The 13161-nt window shown below is 34.5% G+C and overlaps 1 protein-coding gene and 1 pseudogene across 9 annotated transcripts in view; both read right to left on the bottom strand.

Annotated features, from left to right (window-relative positions):
* Nucleotides 1-13161, bottom strand: part of NBEA (neurobeachin) — a 662067-nt gene that overhangs the window by 557657 nt on the left and 91249 nt on the right. The gene's annotated exons all lie outside the window — the stretch shown is intronic.
* Nucleotides 2054-8101, bottom strand: LOC148109377 (Y-box-binding protein 1 pseudogene; annotated as a pseudogene).

Below are 13161 nucleotides of genomic sequence, written 5' to 3' on the forward strand. Positions count from 1 at the left end.
AGTGCTCCATGCATAGAAATGCCTTAACAAATGTTCTCTGAATTTTAAAGTTGTATGAGGAAATTCATCCAAATAGAATCATTTCAGTTTTTCTGCTAGTCATTTTAAAGCTACTTAAATGACTTTTCCTTATTCAGGGAAAATTCAGAATTCAAAATAAAATTATCCATTCCTCTTTTTTTTAACACTTTCGCATTTTTATTTTCCATCTCTTTTTGACAATATACATCTACTTTATATTTAATTGCACTCATATTTTTAAGACTAAAAATATATTACCCTATTTCTTCCTTGATTTAGGTCTTGTTTCTGGATTCAATTCAATCACAAAACTTTTGTTTTCTACTACTGCTAACACCTACTACTTCTCAAGTTTTTATTTCTTTAAATATCTTTCTTTGGCTCTTTTTTGCTTCTTTTTGCTTTTTTGTGCCCTTTCCCTTACTTACTACATGTATAAAAAAGTTGGTTGCTTTGAGAAACACAGTAAACATTAAGGATGAATATGAAATCACCAATGTTCTTCACCACACACTGAACTTAAAGGAATAAAATCTTTTTTCAGCCGAAAGTCTTGTACCAATAATTACTAACATAATTCATTCTTATAATCTTCAAATGAATTTAAGTGAAAAGTACCAGAAAACACTGAAGATATCACTCTGTTTGGCTCATGGTTACCACCCTTTTAAAACAATGTCTGAAATGGTCTTATCTTTTTTTATATGTCTATCACACTTAAGAACTCAGAATACCTGCTTTCTAAAAATAATGCTTAAAATAATGACAAATTTATTGTTAAATACTGTAATTAGCTTTTCTACATTGGCATTTTAACAATTCTGAAATGTATGTACATTCTACTATCTGGAACAAAAACTTATACTTACATTTTGTTCATATTGCTTACAATGGAATAAATAATGTTTAATATATTATCTGGGAAGTCATAAAATCTTTCTGGGAAATATTATGTAATAAGTCTAATAAAACATATTCTTATTTGGAAAAAAAAAAAAACGGCCTTAAGTTTTTCAGTCTACAATGCAAATATCATATTCCCTATTTTGGTTTGTAGGAGCAAAAACCACCTCACATCATAATTAATTAAATATAAAATTTTTAGTTTTTTTTTAAATTATTATGCAATTTAAATGACTATAATCTATTATTAAAATATGATAATTTTCTTATATTTACTCCTTTTTTATATTTAGATGACTTCCAACACTTCAAAATTATCTATTAAGATATTAAGCATGCTTATGCATAAATATTCATCAATATTCACTAAATTATTCCTTGAAGGATTTTCGGAAGCACAATTGTTATATAAAATGGTATGAGCAGGATGGGGATGAGAATGAGGAGTGACTGCCAGTAGGCATGTGGGGTGATAGAAATGTTCTAAAATTGGATTGTGGTGATATCTGTACAACTCTGTAAGTTACTTAAAATAATTTACTTGTACACTTAAAAGGAGTGAATTGTATGATATGTAAATTACACTTCAGTAAAGTTGTTATAATTTTTTAGAAGAAAAAAGAGAGTAGGGACATCTTCCAACCAGACATTGAGAGACATGAAATGAGACAGGAAAATATAACCCATACATATGGGAAAAAGCAGACAAAAGAAACTACCAGTGAGAGCAAACAAATGTCAGATTTAACAGAAAAAAACTCCAAGGTAGCCATTAAAAATACATTCAAAAAACTGAAAGGAAACCATAATTAGAGAAGCAAATGCAGATATGATGACAATGTCATATTAAATAGAGACAATCAGGGAGCCTGAGTGGCCCAGTCAACCGGTTATGCGTCCGACTCCTGGTTTTGGCTCAGGTCTGATCTCAGGGTCATGAGATCGAGCCCCACAGGGGGCTCAGCACAGAGTCTGAGTTTTTCTCTCTTCCTCTGCCCCTCCCCCTGCTCGCTCTCTCTCTCCCTCATTCTCTCACTGAAATAAGTAATATTTTAAAAGTTATTAAATAGAGAATATCAATTAATAAAGAAATACTATAAAAACAATCCAAATGGAAATTCTAGAGCTGAAAAGTGTAACTGAACTGAAAAACTTTCTACAGGTGCTCAACAAAAGGTTTGAACAAGCAGAGGACAGAGTTAGCACACATGAAAATAAAATAATAAAGATTATGTAATCCAAAACCAGAAAGAAAAAAGAGTAAAGAAAAATTATTGGAGCCTCAGAGAAATTTGGGAAACAACTAAGTATACCAACATACACAGAATGGGAATAGAAGTAGAGAAGAAAGAGAAAAGAGAAAAATATTCAAAAACTTGATGAACTGAGAACTTCCCCAATTTTTGGAAAACACTAATTTCACATTCAGGAAGCCCATGAACTCAAAGAAAAATAAAAGCAAAGAAATCTACAAACAGAAAAGTCATAGTAAAAATGCTGGAAGCCAAAGACAAGGAGACATTCCTAAAAGCAGCACGAGAAAAATGACTCTTCACCTAAAAAAGAACACCAAATAAGATCAAGAGTTGACCTCTCACCTAAAAAAATGGAGGCCAGAACATAGCGAAATAAAACATTCAAAGTGCTCAAAGAAAAAACTTTCAACAAGAATTTATATCCAGAAAAGCTATCTGAAAGCAAAATGAAATACATTCACAAAAAAAAATAAAAACTGAGATAATTTGTTGCTATCTGACCCACCCTACAAGAAATAACAGAGTCCTTCAAATGAAAAGAAACCAAAAAAATAATCTGAACACACACACACACACGTGCACACACACAGTGACAAATATTAAAGATAAGTAAAGTAAATCAAACATGTGTAATCAAGTCTCTGAAAAGGAAAACCAAAGTAAGGAAACAACAAACACTAAACAATACAAGAAAAAAATCTTGAAATATAAAAATATGCAAAACTACATACTGAAGGTACACACCACTTATCTGAAAAATCAACCAAACAACCAAGACACATCTAGGAAACTACTAGATATAAAGAAAAAAAAAATCCTTTGAACATGTAGTCAAAAAGAACAAGTGCCTGATAACAGAAAGGATATAAGAACTGTCATCAGACTTTCAACAAAACACTTTAATCCAGAAGAAAATCAGTAACATATTTAAGACATTCAGAAAAAGGTTAGTCAAGGATTTTATAAGCAGGCAAATGCCTTTCAAGTGTAAACACCCCTAATAAAGTAATAATGAAATGCAGTTCTCAAGAAATACTATTCCCATAAGCCCTTCTAGAGAAATACACTATAGAATGAGCTTCAGATAGCAAAATACATCAGTACAAGGAATGTGATGAAACATTCTTGATGATGAAAGTACTAAATACAGAAGTACTTACAGGACTACAACCAAGAAATTTTAAAACTGAGAATAGTATGTAATAACTACGTTTACTCCCAGTGTAGATCATACCATGTATTAGTGTGCTAGGGCTGCCTCAACAAAGTACCTGAGTCTGGGTAGTTTAAACAACAAGAATTTTTTTTCTTACAATTCTGGGGGCTACAAGTCTAAAATCATGGTGTCAGCAGACTTGGTTCTTTCTGAAACCTCTTCTCCTCCCTGTTTCTTCGTATGGTTTTCCCTCTGTGCATGTCTGTATAAGGTCCTCTCATGACACCATTCATATTAAATTAAGACCCACCTTAATAGCCTCACTTAAGTTTCATTACCTCTTTAAAGCCCTTATCTCCAAATATGATCACATTCTAAGCTACTGGGATCTAGGACTTCAGTATAAAAATTAGGTGGGAATACAATTCAGCCTATAACATACTTAAACTATTAAAAAATGGCAAGGAGAATGAAGAGAACATATGCAAAAAAACTTATCTGTTTTCAGCAATAATGTCAGTAGAGTAATTTTGGTAGTGTTGTTCAGAGACTGTTGTATGTGTAATTATGGGCTTTCCTAATCCTATTACCTTTTGTACACTTGACAACTAGTATTCTCAATATAGAAAAAATGAGATACACATTTAACTTAGAGACGGTCAAGTTAAAACACAGCAAAGTCCTCAATTTCACACCAATAGAAACTAAGGATTCATGGAATAATGGCTGATTCTAGGACTGAAACAACAAAATGTTCAGGATGAGTCTGAAATACTGTCATGGGAAATAGCAAGGCATCTATCAAAGGCTGCAGGGTCAGGTCAAAGGACTGAGGAACCAACTGCAACAGACATTCATCGCTCAAAGGTGGGACAATTTTAATTTCAAAAGGACAATAACTGCTGTAGATTGAAATACTTCAAATACATTTAAATCCATGAGTTTATAATGAAATTTTAAAAACAGTAATTGAAGATCTTTGAATAATGAAGAAATGTCATTAGGTTATACGTTTCCCCTCTTGACCATCAGGAAGCATTACTAGACTGAGTTGGTGGAGTAAAAACATGTTAGTATATACAAAATGTTCCCGTAATTGGATAAAAACCTTGTAGGAATAACCGATTTTAATTCAAGACTAGTGAGTAAAAATTATCTGAACTGGATAATAAAATAAGGCTAAAGGCATTACATTGGTGTGGGGGGAGTGGGTGGGACCAGGTCACTGGAAAAATAGAACACTTTTCTCACCATTCACTGAAATTCTAGTATTTTATATATAGTAGAGCTTTAAGGTAATACACCGATATTTTTTTAAAGATTTTATTTATTTATTGGAGAGAAAGAGAGCATGCGAGAGAGAAAGAGAGAGAGAGGGGAGGAGTGCGTATGGTGGGGGGAGCTGAGGGAGAGGGACAAGCAGACTCCCCGCTGAGCAGGGAGCCCAAGGCAGGGCTCAATCCCAGGACCTGGGCTCATTAACCAACTGAGTCACCCAGGCATCCCACACTTGATATTTTAAATCAAATATAGCTAAACAAATACGATCACAAGCGTTATATTTTCCAAAAGAATCACCTTAGAAATACATATAATAGAATGACTATTACTCAAAACATTCCTTATACCTAGGATTTTTTTAAAAACATTTTCAGAATCTACAGCATTTTTAAAGACCTTTACTAACAGGTGCTTGCAGTTTGCTAACTTTTCTGAAAAAAAAAATTAAGTTGTAAACAGTTATTACAAATTAAAGACGAGGTTCTTAAAAATCTCAACTTTTCCAGATATGAGACAATTTAAAAACCTTTATAAGTGTTTTGAGGAAAACCAGGCTTTAAGGTAAAAACGTTTGCCATTATCCAAAAAGAGACGTCTTTAGGTAAAGATAATAAAAACTACAGTCTGCATAGATAATGCAGAAAGTTTATCTGGTCAATGAACAAAAATCAAGTACTCGAAGTCTTCAGCTCCAGCCTTTGTTATTTGTTACTGCAGAAACTTCATATTTACTTTTTCTTGTTAGATGATTAAACCAATGGTGGGATGATGGCAGAGATGGTAAGCCTGCATTTACTCAGCCCTACCCTGCACAGCCTTGGTAGGGGACTAATTCTCCACTGGTGGACCAGCAGCTTTGTCTCTTTGCCATCTTGTCACTTAGGGCTTTTTGGGCTTCTGTGATGCGGTAATTGAAGTTGTAGCAGTACAGATGTTGAGGTGGCTGCTGACCTTGGGTCTCATCTCCTTGATTTTCCTTATCTCTTTCACTGCCATCCTCTTTAGGCTGTCTATGGCAAGGAGGGCCCCTGTAGAATGGTCATTTATAATCCCAATACATATTCTGTCTCACTGGTCTACCTTGCTCTCCTGCACCCTGGTAGTCAGCACCCTCCATCACTTCTCCCCACATAGGAAGGTTAGAATACTGTGGTCAGCACCCATAAGGTCTTCACATATAGTTAAGTGGGCACTGTGGCCTGCATTAGGGCCTGGGCTTCAGGAGAACTTTCCGATCCTGCATTCTTTTCCCCATTCTCACTATTCTGAAAATTCTACAGGTAATTGCGTGGAGGACCCCTGCAACGTGGACAGTGTCTATAACTTAGCAGGTTCCAGCCTGCTGCACATTTACAGCCTTGCTCTGGAAATCTACCAGGGCCTGTAATATTTGCTGCTTCTGCACCCTTTTTATCCTTTCAATGATATCAAAAACTTGACAGCCTCTCTTATTTTCTACACTGCAAAAGTACTTCCTGGGATTATTCTTCTTTATGGCAGTCTGGTGTACAAATACATATTCTTTGATGTCATTCCTGTTGATTAAATCATATCTGTTTCTTACACTGAACCACTTTACTGTTCCCAAAAACTTCCTTGTGATGAACTTGACCCTTGAGGCACTGCCAATGGGGCCGCCCTTGCTGCTACTTGCTTTGAGGCTAGATCTTGGCCTCAAGGTTGCAGTGATGGTGACTGGAGCCAGCAGCAGTAGCGGTGGTTCCTGGTGGGGAGAAGGTGAACAGGAGAGCTGCTCAGGGCTCTCTGGGATCTGCTCTCCACTTCCACTATCGATCGAACTCTACAGCATTTTAAATTATATTTTTGAAGGCAAACTGTCATCCTCAAGGGATGGCTTTAATTTTTGGAAAAAGAAAAACAACTTGAAGCCATGTCTGATGAATTCATAGGTGTACAAAACCAACTATTATCAAAAATACAGCATAGCTCTAAAGTAATGAGAACTGTTTTCTTGGGTCACTTAAAAACTGACCCCTCAAAAGCAATTCCAAAAGAATTGCAACTAACTTGAAAAATGGTAGCATACTTTGAGTATGTTCATATCATCCTAAAGATACTGACTAAAAATGAAAAGTCACTTAAGGTATGACAGTTTAAAAATAAAGCTTCACTATTTTGCAGAGAAAGTTTACATAGTTATATTCATATGCACCTAAGTACATATTATTCAGAGGTTTTTCTATAAAATTTATATTTACAAATATATTGAACATAAATAAATGTATAGTACAGAAAAAGCAAATAATCAGGAGACCAGAAAAAACCAACAACATATAAACAGTTCTTCAAAAGGACAAAATGATGGAAATGGGAGCTACGGAACATTACAAAGGTGGAGAGATAAAGTCTTGTTACTCAATGTACTAGAACAATACAAACAAAGCTAAACAACTATACTTTCAATCATAAATTAATGTTTCTCTTTCAATTCTGAAAAAATACTACTGTCTTCATTAAGTGAAAGGACTTTTCACCCATTCCAACTAACTGTAAGGTGTGATAATCAAGATCACCCCCGACCTTCATGCTGCTAAACCCAAAAGCCATTTCTCAGTCCTGAATTTACTCAACCTGTCAGCAGCATTTGACAATTAATCACCTCCTCTTCCTTTAAAAACATCCAGGACACCATATTCTCTCGCATTTTCTTCTAACTCCCTTGCTCTCCTTCTAATTTTCCCTTATTTGGTCCTTCTCATCTCCACAACCTACAAACTTAGGCTTCTCCAAGGACTCATTACTCAGTCATCTTTTATTTCTGAACTCACTTCATTGGTATCTAAATCCAGTCTCATAGCTTTAAATCCTGTCTATACCCTGCCAATGCTAAAGTTCCATCTCCAACCTAGACTTCTCCCCCAAATTCCAGACTTACATCACTTCTCCATTTACAAAATGTCTAAACGGCATCTCAAACATCTTATGTCCAAAACCAAACCTTGACCTTCCTCCCCAAAATTTAGTCTTTCCAAATCTTTTCTATCTCAGTAAATAAAAAGCCCATCAATTCGGTTGTTCAGGCTAAAATAATTGGGTCACCTTTAAATCTTCTCTTGCACCTTTAGTCTACATTCACAGGGAAAGAAAATCCTACTGGCTTTACCTCCAAAATATATGCAAAAGCTGAACTTTTAGAATATTATTTTAGGTATGTCTTATCAAAACTCCAATCGATCAAGTTCCATTACTTTCTACTGCTATCAGCCTTGTCTAAACTCCCTCTATCCTAGTCACAGTGAAACACAATCAGTGTTCATTAATCAAGTAAGATCCTATATTAAGTGGCCTTCATACCTGCTCTCCCATGTGCCCTGAAAGCTCTCCCCCAAATATTCACCTGGCTGACATCAACTTCACCTTCTTGAAGTCTAGTGCAATCTCCTCTATCGTTCTATTAAAACCGCAGTCCACCATTTTCCCTCTCTTTTACATGCTTTATTTTTCCCATAGCACTTACCACCATCTAGCACACTGTTTTTTTTGGCCTCCCATGATAATATACATCCTCCTTCTCCCCAGTAAAGGCAGGGATTTTTGTCTGTTTTGTTCACTGTCATGTCCCTAGCACCCAGAACCCCTATAGTAACAGTGCCAATAAGCAATATTTAATAATATTTAAATGGATGAATCAATGAATGCCTCTTACGCTTATCTAGTTTACCTTCTCTCCATTAGCTTGCATTATTTTAGTTTGTTTCTCCTTTCCATTAAGTATATGTGGAATGTATGTTAACTCATTTCAAAAAGAAGTCTATAGCATATGGAAATTAAATACTGGGTACTTACATTTCAAGAAAAGATATATGAGACTTTGAATTTGTAATTTCATTTTGGCTATTGAATTTCATCCATATTTTTGTATCCCACAAATATTTTGTAAAATATGAAAAGTTTATGTTTATATCTCCTCCAAGAACCTTCTATTAGAACTTCATGTATATTAAATTTATGTATATTATAAACCAATAAAAGACAGTATAATAATTTTTGCTTTAATCAGTAATATGTATTTTAAAGAAAATAAGAGAAAAGATATTTTATTTTATCCATTTTTTTTTTTTAAAGATTTTATTTATTTATTCGACAGAGAGAGAGACAGGCAGCGAGAGAGGGAACACAGGCAGGGGGAGTGGGAGAGGAAGAAGCAGGCTCATAGTGGAAGAGCCTGATGTGAGGCTCGATCCCATAACGCCGGGATCACGCCCTGAGCCGAAGGCAGACGCTTAACCGCTGTGCCACCCAGGCGCCCCAATATTTTATCCATATTTTTATCATTCTGAATGTTCTTCATTCATTCATTATCCAAGGTTCTTTCTCCAGAATTCTGGGTTGACAGGTTCTGCTCCAGCTCTATGGTTTCCCTGACTTTATTTTCCTTGGAGTTTACATAGTTCCTTCAATCTATAAATATAAGTTTGTTTTTGATTTTTTTATGAAATTTGGGAAGTCTTCTACCATTTTTTCCTCATGTATTTTTTTCTGGCCCTTTCTCTTAAACATCGCATATGACATTTCAAAACCACCCCATACATCTCTATGGTTTTCTTCTTTCCCCCCTAATCATTTCTCTCTCTTCTAATGGTTCTGTCAACCTATATCCAAGTTTGTTTATTTCTCTATCATATCAATTTTGCTAATAATAAACCCATACAGTGGATTTTTTTTGACTTCAGACGTGTTTTTCAGGTCTAAAATTTCCACTTTTTAGAAATTTTGTGGCTGATAATTCCCAAACCTCCATTCATTACAAGCAAATTTTTTTAACCTCACTAGTTATAATAGCTCCCTAATAGCGCTCATGTAATAATTCCATGATTCTGGGTTACCTGGGAGTTGGCGTGTTCTGATTTTCCCTTTCCTTGAGATTAAGTCATATTTTCCTGGCTTTTCATAGGATGAGCAATTTTGGATTATATGCTGGACATGGTGAAAATTATTCTGTAGAGACCATATTGTTCTGAAAAGGATTTGTTTTTGTTTCATCAGGTCATTTTCTTGCTTAGATACAATTACAGACTGTCATACCTCCTATGTGTGGTATCTCAGATCTCAGTTCAATTCCTGAACCTTATTTACAATCTATTATCAGTTTGTCATGATCATCATGGTTTCAGGGGTTGGCCACAGATTCAAGCTGAGTTTTTTTTTTAAATACAGAATTCAGATTCTTCTCTAGCTATCTCTTTTCTGAGGTTGCCCTTTAATCTCCATGTGATATTAATTGGCCAAGGACTTTTTACCTCAATTTTTCTGGCCAGAAAGTTTTTCTATCAGAGTAAAAAACGGGGAATTCAGCCCATGCTGACCACTTGTTTCATGTTTTGATACCTCTCTAAAAACCTGGCTGCATTTTTCAGTCTTTAGAACACTCACATAGTTGTTCTCTGTATAATATGCAGAATTTTAAGTGGATATTGTGGGACTATCACTTTCTTAGGAGCTTGCCTATCCAAGCAAGTATCAGAAACCCTCTAAAGTGATTTTTTTTAATGATTTTATTTATTTATTTTATTTTTTTTTATTTATTTATTCAGAGACACAGCACAGCAGGGGAAGGAGCAGCAGGAGAGGGAGAAGCAGACTCCCTACTGAGCAGTGAGCCCAATGATGTAGGGTTTGATCCCAGGACCCTGAGATCATGACCTGAGCCAAAGGCAGACGCTTTTTTTTTTTTTTTTATAATTATTTTTTATTATGTTACGTTAGTCACCATACAGTACAATCCCTAGTTTTTGAAGGCAGACACTTAACCAAATGAGCCACCCGGGTGGCCCTCCAAAGTGATTTTGAATTTTGGAGGCTGTCCTATACATTTTCTATCAGTTAGGTCTTTATCACAATATAATAAACTGATAAAGAATCATTATGCTATCTCTTTCTTGAATGGAGGACAAAACACAAAGCTTAATATTGAAAAATTTAGCAACAGAGATGAACAGCTTGCCATAAGAGACTATAGGATAATTAGGAAATGTCCAATAACAATTATAAAATATCAAAACTTTAAAATCTGTTTTGCAAGCTTATGTCAAGAAGCCACTGTATGCATAAGACTTTATAATCTTGTAGACACTGAATAACCCCATCAAATAGAGCTCCACAATACACTTAACTCACAGTAAATTTTTCTATACTAGACAAAGTTACAGTGAAAAATTCTGTTGTTTTACAAATTTCTTCCAAAGCTAACGACTTGATTAGTAATACCCTCCTTTTACTTAATGTTTACTTAAAATGACGAAGTGTAAAATATTCACTGACAAGTTATATTGCTCAAAACCAGACATTTCACAGAAAAAAAAATTACCTAATATTCTAATGGTCAACAAGTCAAAATCACACAGGATAGGCTGCATAGTATATATAGTTTGAGGACATTATTTTGGGAGGAATTAATTTATATTATTTCAGAGCCCAGATGTTGACATGCTACCTACATTAAGCCCAGAATCACAGAGAATACCAACTGATCATTACACTTACTGGAAGCTCCATATAATGTGCATCAATGAATATAAATACATTATTATATAACAATTAATAATTCTAGCTTCATTTATGATTTATGCCAAATGTCAACTAATTATTATATCCTAAACACCATAAAAATTTCACTGCAACTGTCTGCCCCTTCAACTCATAGGAAGTGACTCTGACTCCTACTTTACCCAAGAAAATTGAGACTATCATGTGTGAACCACTTCAGCTTTTTTCCTTGTCATAACACAATCTCATCTCCATTTGCATCCTTTCCTCTTTCCCTTCATTCTCTGAATTTCTAGAAAACAACTTCAATGTCAAAAACTTTTATAGATGCCTGTCCTGATAGTAATTCTACTTTTAATATTTACAAATTGAGAAAATACATATACACCCATTAATTTACATTCTATTTCCATTAATAACAAGGGGCTCAGGGGGCAACTGGTTGGCAGGGTCAGTTGAGCATCCAACTCTTGGTTTCAATTCAGGTCATTATCTCAGGATCATGACACTGAGCCCTGCAGGTTCCACAACCAGCGAGGACTTGGCTTGGGACTCTCTCCCTCTGCCTCTACCCCCCCCCCCCACCAAAAATAAATAAATAAATCTTAAAAAAAAAAAAAAAAAAAAACACAAGGGGCTCAGTAGGCTATGCCCATAGGCTGCGAACTTTCAAAACTTAATAAGACACCTTTTCAGGCAATGCCCAAAATTTAGAGGTATTTTCTTCTAAATCTTCTGACTTTAATATAGGTACTCTATTGTCTACGTTAGGATGCTAGGAATACATCTGTATCACATGAGTATTTGTGTATAGAACACAGTGATACAGGGTTACTACTCATTTTCACTTTTGTTATAAAAGACTATGATGAGAAAGAGCCATATGACAAATTACTAAGTTTGCAAAGTGGTTCAAGACAATGCTTGCTCCTTTCCAAATAAGAGAATTACATAACTTGTTTATATTTAGTCCTTTTCCTTTTTCCTGCCAGGAAGCTCCCATCAATTCTAATTTCACTATAGCAATCATAATGTATTTGTAGTTTGCATATCTGTGGTTTTTTAAAATTTCAATCTTACTTATGCATCACTGATTTGGTTCACTTAATATCATTCTGGCAGTGCTTAAAGAAAGCCATTTCAAATATTTTAGGCCAAGCCTAAGAAGTACAAAAGGAGGCAGAATGCATATTAATCCAAAAATCTAAATTACAGAAACATTCCCATGCAAAGCCAACAAATGACGAACTAGGCCCCAAACCAAATAAAAGGACCCATGGAAGAAAAAGTGCTGTATAAGCACAAATTCATTTCTAGGGATAGTAAAATTAAGTGATATGGACAAAAGATGGTAACAAAGTATTTTCACCATGACATAAAAATGACAGCATTATTGTCATTTAATATTATTGTGATTATTTTAAAATCACTGAGAACAGAAAAATTTTACCACCCCTTTTTTCATAATACAATCTTCACACTGATAAAACAGTAAGTTTTTTGCTCTTCCATGCAAGACATGTACTTCTTCAGAATTAAAAATACTTTGACTTTCACTGCGTAATTTTCTCTCAGCCCTAAACAATTCAGGATGTCACAGCTCCTAATGTGATTTAAATAAAACTCATATTTCCCTAGCCAGGTGTACTGCACATTAAAAACTAATTCATATACGTGAATGCAATATCTCGCCTAAATAAGTCTTCATTTTGAAAGTTAAAAAAAATGTGTACTGCACATTAAAAACTAATTCATATATGTGAATGCAATATCTCGCCTAAATAAGTCTTCATTTTGAAAGTTAAAAAACATTTTGAAAGTTAAAAAAAAAAAAAGAATGTGATAAATCATATTAAATAATTGATTTTGCAAAATTCAGACACTCACTAATGTACCGACCTTCTTTGCCTATTGTAAAGGACAAGCAAAAGTAAAAACTAAAACTGAATGAATTTCGGCCACATGTAATTTTATACCATTATCCTTTTAAATCTTTATTCTTTCCAAATTCTCTCTAATTTGAACAATAATGGTCAT

This window comes from Ursus americanus, chromosome 10, assembly GCF_024610735.1.
Source record: "Ursus americanus isolate L20-20 chromosome 10, mUrsAme1.1.p, whole genome shotgun sequence".
In the NCBI taxonomy this organism is placed as follows: Eukaryota; Metazoa; Chordata; class Mammalia; order Carnivora; family Ursidae; genus Ursus; species Ursus americanus.